Genomic DNA, 13,937 nt, shown 5'->3' with positions numbered 1-13,937 from the left:
GATTCACTGTCTCAGAAGTCATTGTGGAGTGGTGGCTTTTATTCTTCTTTTGTACTGCTTGCTTCTTGCATCTTTTTTACTTAGCTATATGCTATTTTGTCATTTGAAAACTGAATGACACATTAATTTCAAGCACTAATGGGAAACTTTCAACTTGAGATCTAGTCAATTTAAAGGAAGTTAAATGCAGTTTCTGCCAATGCATTTACCTTGAGACATCCTGCTAGTGTTATATTTTTGCATTCACATTTTCCTATCTTTAAAACGTATTTCTTTTTCCCTATTGCTGTGTAAAAGACAAAGTCACCGGAGGATGATAGTGACAGAATGACTGACTATACAAAAGGTGCCCACAGAGCTGTCTCTATGCCAAAAAGAACAAGTTGAAAATTTTGCATATTTTTTCTTTTCCAGAGGAACTTCACATAACATGCAAATAGACATTTATGTTCTAGGAACACCTACTGTTCTCAAATAAATTTGTTACAAAATTTAAAGCAAATTTTGCTTTTTTAAGAACTAAAAAAGTATTTGTAAAAACACAATTACAACAGAAAATATCTGATCAGCCTTGGTACAAAAAGTCCTTGCCAAGTATAGGGATGAGAGAAAAAAAGGCAGAATTCCTAATCTCTTCCAATGCCTGGCAGTAAAAGTTATTACTTCTTATAACAGTGGTTAAAACATTTTCAGAATGAAGTATGATTTTTATGTTAACAGTATCCCTTTAATCAATTAAGCATAACATATCACCTCTGGCTGGATAGTGCTGGCTGCAGATGAGAGCAAATGAGTTCCTACCATCTGAGATATATTCATGCTATTTACACAGTTTTAAAGCATGAGGCCTTCTGCTTTTTCAGTGCAGTTCAGAATTCAGGAGCCACCACCCATGCACTAATCTAAAGTGCACTTCACAGATTAATACTTTTCTTTGGGGATTCATTTAACCCGAAGATCACACCCTACTCACAGACACAGTTTTTTTCCTGTCTATTCTAACTTGATTTCCAGTGTCGTCATAAGGTTACCTTTTTGCAAACATGAGGCAATAATGCAGAGGTAGTCAATAGCTGTTATCTTTACCATAGGTAATGGAACGAAGGTTACATACCCGGGGACCAATACAAAGACTTCTTATTTATTTTAGGTTTTATTATTTTTAGGAGACAATGCCTATGGACTCCAAGCTGAGATTTCACTGCATTGAGAACTTCCAGGCAAGTTGAACTAGTCCCCCTGCTGCTCTTTGTTCTTTTAAAACTAACCTATGCAAATTAAGAGATAGTGTAAGTCTTTAAATGTAACCAAAACTTGTTGTCTTTTCTCAGATTTTCTGGAATTCAAATTGGGCTAAACTTTCCCACAATAAAGCACAGCTCCTTTCTTAGGCTTGTCTACCTATCCAGTATAGATACAGAGATGGTAGGATCATGGATAGCTTGCCAGTTTAAGCCCCAAGGAATCAGGTGATTAAAACTTTACAGAGAAAGAAAATAAGTTAACAGAAGGAAATATATTTGCATAAGTTAGTAGCGACATCAGTCCTAAAGCTAGTGACCTCAAGACGTACTGCAATAAACCAGTAATTCCTGTAGTTTATTTCTCTATTTCCAACACATCAAAAATTGTCTGTCCTACTTCATTTTCCCTCTGAGAATGAAGAGAGCTTGCTGACTTTAACTACAAAGACTCAGATCATATGCAGTTTGCTTGTCAACAAGGATGCCCTCCAACTAACAAGTACTCTAACATATTTGGGTGATTCATCCCTCACATGATGATAAACATTTAATGCAGAAAGATGTGGGGAATTTAGGTAGCTTTGTTTTCGTTAGCTTACCCATAGACCTTTTGTTGCTTTGGCTTTCTTGCTTTTTAAATATATCCAGCACTACTTACCATATATCAGCAGCTATCTCATTATCAAAGCTTTACTAGCTCAGGGCAATGATACTGTGTTTTTGCTTTATTTTCTTGATTCCTCTGACAATAAGCATAGGCAAGAACAGTTGATTCTTGCTTTCTGTATATTTTTTCAACTGGACTGAAGAAAATGTAGCAGACACTGAAAATGGAAATCTTCGTCAGGTCAAAAATTGTGTTGATTCATGTGACATTCCTTATGAACAACTTAAATGCAGCCAGAGTGGCTTTCAGTAGAAGAACCCGGAGCAGGTGGCTAAATAAAGGGCTTGACGTTAGTGGAAGGTGTAAATCTGTCTCGCTGGATCACATCAATAGGCAATGTGTTCTGGGTCAGGAGGTGGTGAGAAAATGGGAGAAACAGAATTAGGCAGTAACTGTCTCCCTAAAGATGGGCGCAATGCACACCACAAGCTACAAGAGTTTTGGACGTTGTCAGGACTTCTAATTTGAGAAAATTATGACTTTTAGTCCACAATTGTTTTTTGTCAACTGCCTTTTGAAATGTTTGCTAAAGCTAATAAGACACAAAAAAGTCCACAAAAGTCAACATTTGAATGATTGATACAGAATGTTTTCAGATCATTGCGTTTTTCAATATTTTCCTTTTTCATTAAAATTTTCATCTGATTTTTCAAAAGTCCTAATGAAGAAAAAATAGTGTTCCCTACATAGTTTTACTCAGCTGTGTGTTTTTGTTTTTCTTTTTTTTTAATCCAATCTCCCTTACTTTGCCCTCTTCTTATTTCTTTTAATTGTCCAGTTCTTTGCAACAAAATTTGTCTTCTAACCAGTTGTGAGCAAGCTTTACTTCAGTGAAATGAACACAGTCATTTCACATTAGGTAATCCAAAATCAGCAGTAAACCTGGACTTCTTGGGATTCTCAAATATAGTGTGCAAATCTTCTTGAAAAATACAAAGAAGTATCACAATCTTCTCAGCCTGCTCAGAGTGGGAATGTCAGGAAAACAGCTTAAGTTTTGGATTGGATTGCCAGCTTGATCATAGAAGTCTGGAGATCTGAAATAAAGGAAAATTCACTCTCAGCAAAATATTAGAACCATTAACATTAATTGAATCTTCTTGGAGCACAGGTATTATTTGGCCAGACACATCTGCATCTTTCTGCCCATCAGTTTTGTGGCTGTTTTTGCTCTTAGAGCTCCAATGACAAGAGGTATGGTGGATGTTTCACAGCAACCATCTTTGCTCTGCCTGAGAATGCCATCAAGTCCACCAAATTTGTACAGCAGTTTGTTCTGAAAGGGGTGGGAGGACTGTATTTAACCAATTGAAAGATCACTTCTCTTTGCCTAACATTCATCTGGTTTTAACTGTGCTTTCACTTTTTTAACAAATACTGTTTTTTTCTAACTATGGGCTTTCTATCAGTCATGTATACGTGTCTGTTGTCACATGTCATTGGGAACTTTTCTTCTTTACCATATTGACCCCCAAAATGGTCCCCTGACCGTTTAATCTTTTTCTATTTTTGCCACAGGGTCTTTCACAAAAATATGTTGCTGACATTCTAGACCTGAGTTCCTGTTTCTAGCAAGAGCTTTTTTTCTATTCGTCATTCCTAAGGAAAGCCAATCCACAGTCTTTTACAGCAGGAAAGCAGATTGCAAGAGTGGTGAGAAAGGCAAAAAGGCAGATGCTTTGCTAATATCATTTAACATTTTCTTTATTGACAGAAATAAGGATTATCGTACACTGTCTGGTTTTCTGCAAAGGCCAAAGGCCATCCAAATTTCCCTTTGAAAGCTTTCTGGTGTTAAACTTGACCAAATGCAGGGTTGAGTGTTTTAAAGATGGTTTTTCATTCCCATCTGTGTATAATGGTGGTTTTATGCCTGCATCTGCTTCAGATTTTTTTTTACCATTTATTTTTATGGACTGATCATTGTTAGAGACACAATATTCTTCCTGAAAGTCTGTCTACCTTTTCACCAATGAGGCCAAGGTTGATCTCTGAGCAATTCCAAGCCATCAGCCATGTTGTATTAGATTCTGTTATGTCATTCACAAGCCAATGTGTCTTCTACTTTGTGTGAGTCTCCTGCAAGAAGAGATAAAGAGCCACATGAGAGAGAGACACCAGAGACTGTATGGCTGAAGAGAAGAGGGAGAGGCAATTCAAAAGTGGGAGCAACCATAAAAGTCCTACTGCTTGCATGAAAGTGGTTTGTAGGGGTAGAATACTGTACTATATTTCTTCATTTAAAGTCTCTCCTATGTTAAAAATGACCTGGTTGTTATTCTCCTGCAGACACAGAAGCCCAGCTCAGATTTCAGTGCTGGTACAGAGTTTGTGTTTGTGATGCTGTGTATGGGACTAGACAGAGCAGTCAAATCAATAGAAAAGTTCATGCTGACTTTTGTCTCATACTATTTCCAAATGCAGAATTAAGCAAAACTTGCCTCCTTTATTTCCAATACTATTCATTATCTTAATGTTGTTAATGCTTTTTTATGATCTGTCAATACTGTAGCCTCCGGAACAATATTTAATTTATACTCTAAATTCACTGCTGGAAACTCAGGAGCGCTTACAGCAATGAAGATTATAGATGAAGAAATTATATAATTTTAATGTTATTTTTATTTTAATCCAAATTATGGAGTATTTCTCAGTTTCAGGTCTCCTTGACAAAACATAATTAATGTGAAAAATTCCAGTCCAGCTTCAGTCTTCTTAGGATTTCTAATTAAAAAGATGACTCATGGACTACGCTTGTGCATTTACAGTAAGACAAATCAAGAGTAATTAAATTAGTACTGATTTACATACTTCAAGTTTACAATGGTGTAAGTGAGAGAAAAAAATTGCATGGATCCCTAATGTACTTTGATTTATGTAAGCCATGCTGCACAATTATAGATCTTTCTAAGTCATTTTAGTGATAGGGTATTGCAACAGCATGACTTTCCTACAAAAGCCATAAATGCTTTTAAATTGATGTTGAGGAGTGTTTCTAAAATAAAGAGGGAAGAACACACCATTCTGAATTCAACGGTGCTTTAGTTAAAAGTTAGAAGTGCATCATCAGTGATCACACTGAGGGAGATGTTGCATGTAGGTGCCTTGGCCTTTTTTAGTGCTAAGGGCTTTCCACTGGCAGTTCTGCTGCCTGTTTGCCCGTGGCAGTTCTGCACCCATTCACCCAAACTGCCAAGGCAGTGCTGTTCCAGAGCCTCTGTGGCAGCATTTTCCCCTGGTTGCTTTCCTGCTATTTTCCCCAAGTTGTTATTCTTAATGCCTTGTGCCTGCATACACTGATATTGCTGTTATGGGAGGAGTTTGCCACCAGCATGAGAATCATCCCTTCTTTACTTGTTTTTCCTCCCCTTTGGCTGTAGCATTTGAGTTACCTTAGGGACCCTAATATAACAGAAGCATAAAGCTTAGGAGCTATTCAGCATGTAGCCCCTGTTGCTAATCAAAATGTGCTTCAGCATCGTAAGCAAGAATAATCAATGGGGGGCTTGAGTGGATCCTGATGAAAACTACACTGTTACTGTGGCAAAATATTATGTGGACACCCACTGGGCTGGATGGGAACCCAGGGGAGGATGCTCGTCCTGGGACCCCCATTGCTTTTCCTCCTCTCTCCTCTCTCTGTTTCCTCTTTTGATTTTTTATCTCCTCTAGAAGTAAACTTCAGCCTTAGAGCTGATGAATGACATCAGGTATGGAGCCTCCTAATAAATCTTCATGAGCATGAACTTGTCTTAACCTAGTTTGTGCAACAAAGGAACTACAAAGCAAAAAGACCGAAAATAATAGCACATTCGGTAAGACCATGCCTGTACTAAATAACATAGAAGTGCCTGGGTCTATTTCCTGGCCTTAAGGCCAACTGTCAGGAACGATCAGTGTACATGCAGCTTTTTCCACCCAAACAGCATGGCTGCATCTGTTCTTCCTGCTGGGAACAGCCCTGCTGTGAGCTAACAGTGACTCAGACACCCTCAAGTCCATCAGACAGTGATTCAGCTCACTGTACACTCGCTTCAGCCGTACACACAAGCACCTAGTGCCAGCCGAGCCACCGATAGTCTGAGACATCCTAATAGGGCAGGCAGAGGTCACAGAGGGCCTGTGCAAGACACCATCCTGGGCCAGAAAGGACATGTCAAAGCTTCTCAGTTGACACCTGATGCCTACATGTGAGCAATAGTACTGGGCATTCATAGCTGGTCAAGAGTAACCCTTTAGGTGTTACTCAGTGTCCTTTAGATCTCCACTGACTGCACTGGGAGCTTAGAAACCTATGCTGTGACCCAGTTACCAACACAGACAGCCAGTGTCGGGCTAGTTTTGTTGTGGGGTATCCAAGACATCTCCGGAGATGTGACAGGTATCATAAAGGACCTACAAGAGGTTTGATCTTTCTGGAGAATTAGAAAAGACACCATTGGGCAGCTAAAATGACACTGGACTTTTCTTTTTAGGTAACTAAACCTTCAAGTGCACGGGCAAACACTTACATTGAAGTGCCTTAATCTTGATTTGAATCCTGCCTTTGGGCACTGTGCTGATGGGTGACTGCAAAAGTCTTTAAATATAGTGAGTGCTTTCTGGCATTCTGCATGATAAGACGCTACTCTGCAGGAGTGATGCTGGTATAAATGGCCTCTACATTCAAACAAAGCAAAATAGAGAAGTTGATCATTAATTAACAAACTGAAGTTAGTTGAGGTCTGGCTGTGTTGGGCTTCCATGTACTGTAATATTTCATCCTATGTACTGACTTCACACCATAAGCATATGAATAAAGGTATTATAGTCTAAATAAATAAAGCAAGAAATGCTTTTAAAAATCTTTATTTTTTAATAGTTCTTTTAATTTTTTCTATTAAACTTTACTGCTAAATTAAAATAATCCACCTCATATCAGAACTCATAACTAAGGATATTGTTGCACACCTTAAAAAGCTGACCATATAGCAGATCAATAATTTCATAATTACTTTTTTCCCAGAATGCTCTAATAGCTTAATACTAGGAGAAAACTACACACATACATATCCTGTGTTCACCATGCTTTTTATTTATGAACAGGGACATCAGACCATTTTTATTGTGTTCTCATATGCAAGGTTGTTGAAAGAGATTGAAAGATGAAGGAAGAAGAGATCATGAGAAATGAGAAGGATTATAAAAGACTTAGAAATAAGCTTCCATTTCATTGAAACAGCTACCTATATTGTTTGGCTTTAAGGAAGTTTTAAACCCTTATCTTAAGGATCCTTGTCACTGCAAAATGAACTGATGTTACAATGATTCAATCCTGTGCACGACGTTTCTGAGCTCGAGTGCTCTGCATTAGTTGTCTGTGTCACACAGGGTTGAGAGATAATAGGCAGCTACTGACAGACCAGCATCCTCCTGGAGGTGTCCTAGTGAAAGTTTTCTGATTCCTCTTTTTGAGCTTTGAGCAAAATAAAACATGAAACAGTAAAGAAGAATGAGAAATGGAGAAGTTGGAAATGTAAAGAGTTAGAACCAATGAATGTGAAACAGAGGAAACAGAAGCTTGAAGAAGTCAGTGGTAATAAGACGAATGGAAGGTATGCAGGTTCTGAAAACCACTGTTTACTCTAGGAAATGCACAGGGTAATTTCATGCTAAGGAGGCTGTTATGCTGTTAATTTTTTGGAGAGTACACCTAGCTATGCTTGGTACACTTCCAGAGCTCTGCTCAGAACTATGATACTTTACAGTTCTGCATCAGCTCCCTATTCTCAAATCAGAGTCACATCAGTAGGTTAGTTTCATTCCCATTCCCATTTCATTTCCCTTGGTACCCTTTGGTGAACTCCAGTGATTACGAGGATAAGGGATTATTTACACGCTTTAGATCCAGGCAGAGATCAGGCTTTGCAAACGTTTATTTTATGGTCTGCAAATTCATTGGCTTTTGTGACTTGCATTAACCCAAGCAGTGATTAGCAGTCATGTTATTAGCCTATTATATAACCTATTATATAGATAATATCAGCCTGGATAGTACCTAAAATCTTCAGGCTCATTTAGCATGTTTTTTTTTCCTCTTTTTTTTCTAGTAACATAATAAAGATATTTACAGGATATTACGAATCTCAGTAGAATAATTAATGAAAAAAAGTTTGCTGATTCCACCAAAGGTTTGGTAATTGTTTACTGAATTTAAGGGAAATATTTCCATTTAGCATTTCTTTCTGATTTGTAAAAATGACCATTTTCTACTGGAAGCTTGATCAGATAGGGAGCTACTTTTGATTAGGTAGATAGTTTAGGAAGCAGATAAATAGGGAAATCTAGTGAAAAGCAGAATGACTTCAACTTAATATACAGTAGAAGACTCTGTCTTGTTATTAACAGATTATGGTCTTCTTTAATTGTTCCTGATAGGAAATTTTGCTGAGAAATCATATTATTACATGTCATAATCCTTTGTGGGAAGTAAAATTTTAAGTCTGAATCAGAGCATTTTCTCATGGCCATGACCTGTTCTAGAGAACAGCAAATAAGTCCATGAACCATCCATAACCTGTTCTTAATAACAAATATTACCAGCTGGTCATTTTGGCAGAATATGGGAAATACGAACAAGCAGTTCAGAGCTGGTCAGAAATGGAATAAAAGGTTCTGTCTCTCTATTTTTCTCTCTTTTCTCTTGAATTTCATTATTTGATTTTTTATAGCAGCTTTGTTTGCTTTAAAAAATACAGAAGGAGCTGTGGAGGAAGGACTCTTGAAAATGTCATCCATGTTTTCAAAAGGGGAAACTTTACATTTTCATTTTCAAAATCTCAGCTTTAAAAGGAACATAGTCTGCTGGGTAAGGCAGAAAATGTTAAAAGCAGACAAAAGAAATAACCTTAAACGTTACCGAGTTCCAGTTTGCATTTGAACCTGTGCCTCAGGCTTTCATTTTATATTTAATACTGTTTCCTGGCTCTAATTGCTCCAAAGAAGCAGTGATGAAAGCTAAAGAAAGAGACCCTATAACAGTAAAAGAATCTGCTTGTGGTTATATCTAGTGGTTAAATAAATCCCTCTCTGTGAAGTTCATTTGTTGTGAACTCCTGAAGAAACAAGATGTTTCACAACCAGAATGTTCTCAGAGGTTACTGGTGGGTACTCTCAATGAGAGTTTACTGCTCCTGACTGACTTATCCTTCTCTCCGCCTGCATTTTCTCTCCAGTGTCCATACACATGCACAGTGTGATCCCAGTAGATCAGAGCAAGTGGCACAAAGTGAATGTTCTTGCTCCTTTCCCAGGTTTCTGCCTCATTTATGGAGGCAAAGCAGCCATGCATGGCCCATGAAGAGGTTCTGTTGCTGCTGCAGAAGACCACTTCAAACACATTTTGATACCCAAGTTACTGAGGACACCTACACCTTCATATAGTGTGTATGGGGCAATGAAACCTTATGGCTTCAAGGTGAAGCAGAAATCCTGCTTTATATTCCTCATCCTGCAGCTACTTTTCCACTTTGAGCAAGTTCTGACTTTGCTTATCTCTCCATAAAATGGATTATGACACGAATTTCTTGTCATCAAGGAGTGTTATGTGGCTAATTAACTTATATTTTTAATGTCTTTTTATGGCACTTGTATGAAAAGACTTACATTGCTGTTGTAATGAGTTCACTCTTCCTATCAACTGCAAATGAAGCAATGGCTGTTTTAATACTGAAGCATATTTCTACTCTTAATTATGGGCTAGATTATTATCACTCTCAGCCCAGCTTGAAGGTACTCTCTTCTTTGCAATATCCATTTCTCAAGTTTGTGCTGTTAGGTTCAGCTAATTTATTTTTGTAATTGGAAAGGAAGTAAGTTTGAGGAGGCATCACTGTGCTTCATCTTGCCCATCAGGACTGAATAGCTTGTGGTCATTTGAATGTGTTAAGTCTCCCGGAGTGCAGTCAGGAAAAGCACTGTAAAATGTAAATTGCATTGCACTGAAAATGTAGCAGCTGTTTGTAAGAGCGAAGAACAGGAAGGAAAGGCAGGTGAGCCTCAGCTCAAAGGCTGTGCTCAGTGCCACGGGTCTCTCGAACAGGGCACAAATCCATCTCTGACTCCTAGTATTTACAACATCCTATTACTCTGGTATTATTTGGAAGTTAATTACAGGGCCCATCAGCTCTTTTGGCTCAACAATATTTCAGTGAAAAGTATTCAGGCATTATATGACTGGTTGCAAGGGAGATTATCAAAAAGTCAGAGAAGTGTAATAATCAAGGGATTTCTTTGTTAATAAAGAACTTGATGAAAAACAAATTAGTTAACACTACACTGAGTTGAAATCTTGCTGATGGCAAATTTTGAAATTAAATTGAAAAAAAACCAACAAACTCAGAAGGTGTTTTAAAGTTTAGCGTAACACCAAAATTATGCAGAAAATTTATAAAAATGTAGATCTTCAGTTCACCTTTCTAGGCATGCAGATGAACCTTATTGATATAGCATCTGAACGCTCCAGTCATGCTATTTTAAAAATAAAGAACCAGAAACCGTTGTGTTTAAAAATAAAAACTCAGTGAATTATCATATGAAATCCACATCTATCCACAGTTGCATTAGATCTTACTATAACTCTTTAGGAATCACGTTAGGGAGAAGCTAAACCCTGTGCTTTATCTGTACTTAGTCTACTGAGAAGACAAGCACGATGTGGCTACATACGCTTCTGGTATGCCAAGAAAGAGGCTGCTAATTATGCCAGATGCTCAATGTGTGGCACACCTAGGTAGAGCAGGCACAATTGGGCTGGTGTTGCCAGGATCACACCTAGAGCACACAGTTTTCCAGTGTGGACTGAAATCTAAACGGATACTGTCAGAGCCTTTCACAAAGCAGTAGCTGGAAATCAGCGTATCATCCTGTATCTTGCTGGCTGTAATGTATGACTCAGAGGGACAAACTTTTCCTCAGAAGCTAACAAGGAGCTGTTTCCACACTGGTTTTCTTCAGCATCAGTATTTGTTCCCTTGCCAACTAATGTATATTTCAGCTAACATGGTGTTTGTGGGCTGAATAGAGAAGAGCTTACTTTGTATTAATGTTTGCATTCCCAAATGAAACATTCACACAATAATGATAATGCAGTATAGGGAAAATTGTTTCACATTTGCTTTCCTTTATGTACTCTGTTCATGGATTGTGTGAAGATTTACAGTGTATGCATTCAGCATGAAGTCATGCATCAGTGCCAGAGCATTTCCTTGATTCTGCCTATTATACTTTTCAGATTAATAATATAATGCACATATATTTTGCCTCAGGAAAACAAATGCATCCTCACAAACCCCAATGAGGAAGGGAAGTGTATTTTTATCTCAATAATTCCAACCATATGTGCCATCATGGGTCAGGTCCCCAGAAGTCATGAGGGTGTCTTAAAGATCATGAAAATAGGAAAAATTATATTATCTTTCAGGTTGCTTTGTTTTTTTTTTAAATGTGATTATTGAGAGACACTTGGGATATATTTTCAAAAATTTTTTTCAACCATGGAGGCTAGAAACTTTTTTTTTTGAAAGAAAAACTTTCCAATACTTATGTACACATTTCATTCACAAAGTCAGATTTGAATAAACACATCATTATTTATTTTGACCTTCATACTAAGATCATGATTGTGGCAAGGGGGTTGTCATATTTCTGCAGGCAAAGAAATATGGCACATAATAACCAAGTCAGGGATTTGTAATGAAAACTCTTTTCAGCAGGACAGGCAATTCCCTTACAGTCTCTTGGAAATGCCAACTAGAGGTGAGTTCATTTCACCTAGTCCAAGTTTGTTGTTTGGGATCTGTAATGGAAAAGATTCATATCACCTAATTCTACCTGTCTTGTAGGTGTATAGCCTAAATGAGCTGCTAAGGCTCCTCTTGTAGTTAATGGAGAGTGACAGGAACCTCCAGACTGCAATTCATAGACGCCTGTCCTGGGGAAAAGCAAGTGTTTCTGCAGCCTCCACTGATTTTACAGGAAGCTTGAGACAATTCATTCCCACCGTTATTTTTTGGACAGCTGGCTGAAGTTAGGAGTGAGGGATCCCACCACAAAGTCCCTTTCCAAGCACCACCGACCCCACGTGTGATCTGGGTTCCCGGTCAGAACCCAAACCAAACCCTGAACACCATGTACTGCCCTGGTACTTGGTAGTTGAAATGAATGCAAACTTTTGTGCTTCTGTGCATTTGACAGTTTATGAAACAATTTAGTTTGTAATACATTTGCTTAAATGAAAACCTGATTAATTCCACTGTACTGACTTATTAGAACTAATAGGTTTTGTTACATGTGTTGCAACTTAAGCATTGTTAATTATTCAGAACTGAGTGAATATCACAAAACATTTGTCATGAATATTTGCACACATTTTAAACAAAATTGTCCTTGGCAGTGTTTGCAACAGTTAAATATTTGATTTTCATGTATATTTTTGGGTGAGACAATTTTCTTTTCATGAATATCAGCAGAAAGGGAATCTCACATGAAAAATCACACAAATATTTATTTAAGTAAATAGTTGTACCTGCAATATACTTGCCAGCATCTTTGAGACTTAACAAAGTGAATGTTCATGAAGCTGGCAAAGGATTTTGAAATATATTAATAGTAACTTCTGTAGATGTCACTAGGAAGAAGATGGGAATGAGAGTCATTGTGTACCACATTCAATTTAAAAATGCCATGATTGCCATTTGATGATACCTTGAGCACTTAATAATCCAGAATTTCCACATTCAGGGAATCGACTCTGAACCTCTTAGACTGAACTGCCACTGGGAGATCTACATTGTGCACTACACAGTACGCTGGAGTCCCGCGCGTCATCTGCACCAGCTATGCATCTCTTCTATTGCCTGGAGAGAGTCTTGCAGTGTTTCCATGTGAGACAAAGGGAGTGGGGTGAAGATTGAACATGTCAGAGAGTGACAGCCTCTGAGACCAATCTTTTATATGGCACAATGCTTGACATTTATCCTGCCAAACTTTAGTTTTCTGTGGCATAGGTATTTGCACCTAACTTAGAGTAGTCTTTTTAAAGTGAACAGAGGAAATAGGCTTTCATACACAAACCCGTAGAGGACCTTAGGAAGGGGTTAGTTATGTTTTGTAAGTGTCACTACACTGCAAGTGTTTATCTACATGATCAAATAACTCAGCTTTCTTCTTTTCTCCCAGAACCTGTTCCTTTCTTCATCTAAACCAGTTAAATGTTGTTTCACCTTAGCTTGTTGTTTTCCAAGATGACACCCAAGGTCAATCTGGGGATAATAAGCTCCAGAGACAATTTCATATTGACAATATGAGATTGCAGTGGACCCAGCTCCCAAGTCCAATATAACAGGCATCACAGCCCCAAATCACCTTGCAGAGTGCAGAGCACATACCATTATCCTCCTGGTATTAAACCACCATTCCCTGTGACACAATCACTGTGTCATTTCAGTCACTTTGAATTGGAAAAAAATCACACAATCACGATGTTCTAGGGCCAAGCGCTCTAATGTGTGGAAGCAGACAGTTTCTGTTAAAGTGGGCAGCCCTGAGGAGTGTGGCCATGAACCCTGGCATCAAAGTACAACCCTCTCTAGCTGCATAAAGGGGGTTATTACTCCCCACTGTTAATAAAGGCATTCAAGGCATCTATGTTACTAATATCTAAGAATAGGTCAGATAATTCCCCTTTGCTTTGGATGACATCTCTCAATTTCTGCCTTTTCAGGCAGGAAAAAACCATTAGGAAGAAGATCAGGCCAGGGGAATGAACTACCAGCTGTTGAGTGAGGAATGCACTGGCAATTTCTTAGGACTAAAGAGAGCTAGTGAGTGAATCCAATGCCTGCTGCTCTTTGAGCTCATGCCTGGACCAATAAACCTCCTGTTAAAATGAGCCTGCTGTGACTGTTTTGTTGGTATTTTTAATTTAAACAATAGCTAATTAAATATGAAAGCAATTAGTATTTCTGTTCAAACAGCTGTCATGTAAT

The sequence above is a fragment of the Phalacrocorax carbo genome, chromosome 3, assembly GCF_963921805.1.
Source record: "Phalacrocorax carbo chromosome 3, bPhaCar2.1, whole genome shotgun sequence".
NCBI classification, from domain to species: domain Eukaryota; kingdom Metazoa; phylum Chordata; class Aves; order Suliformes; family Phalacrocoracidae; genus Phalacrocorax; species Phalacrocorax carbo.
This window is presented reverse-complemented; position numbering follows the sequence as displayed.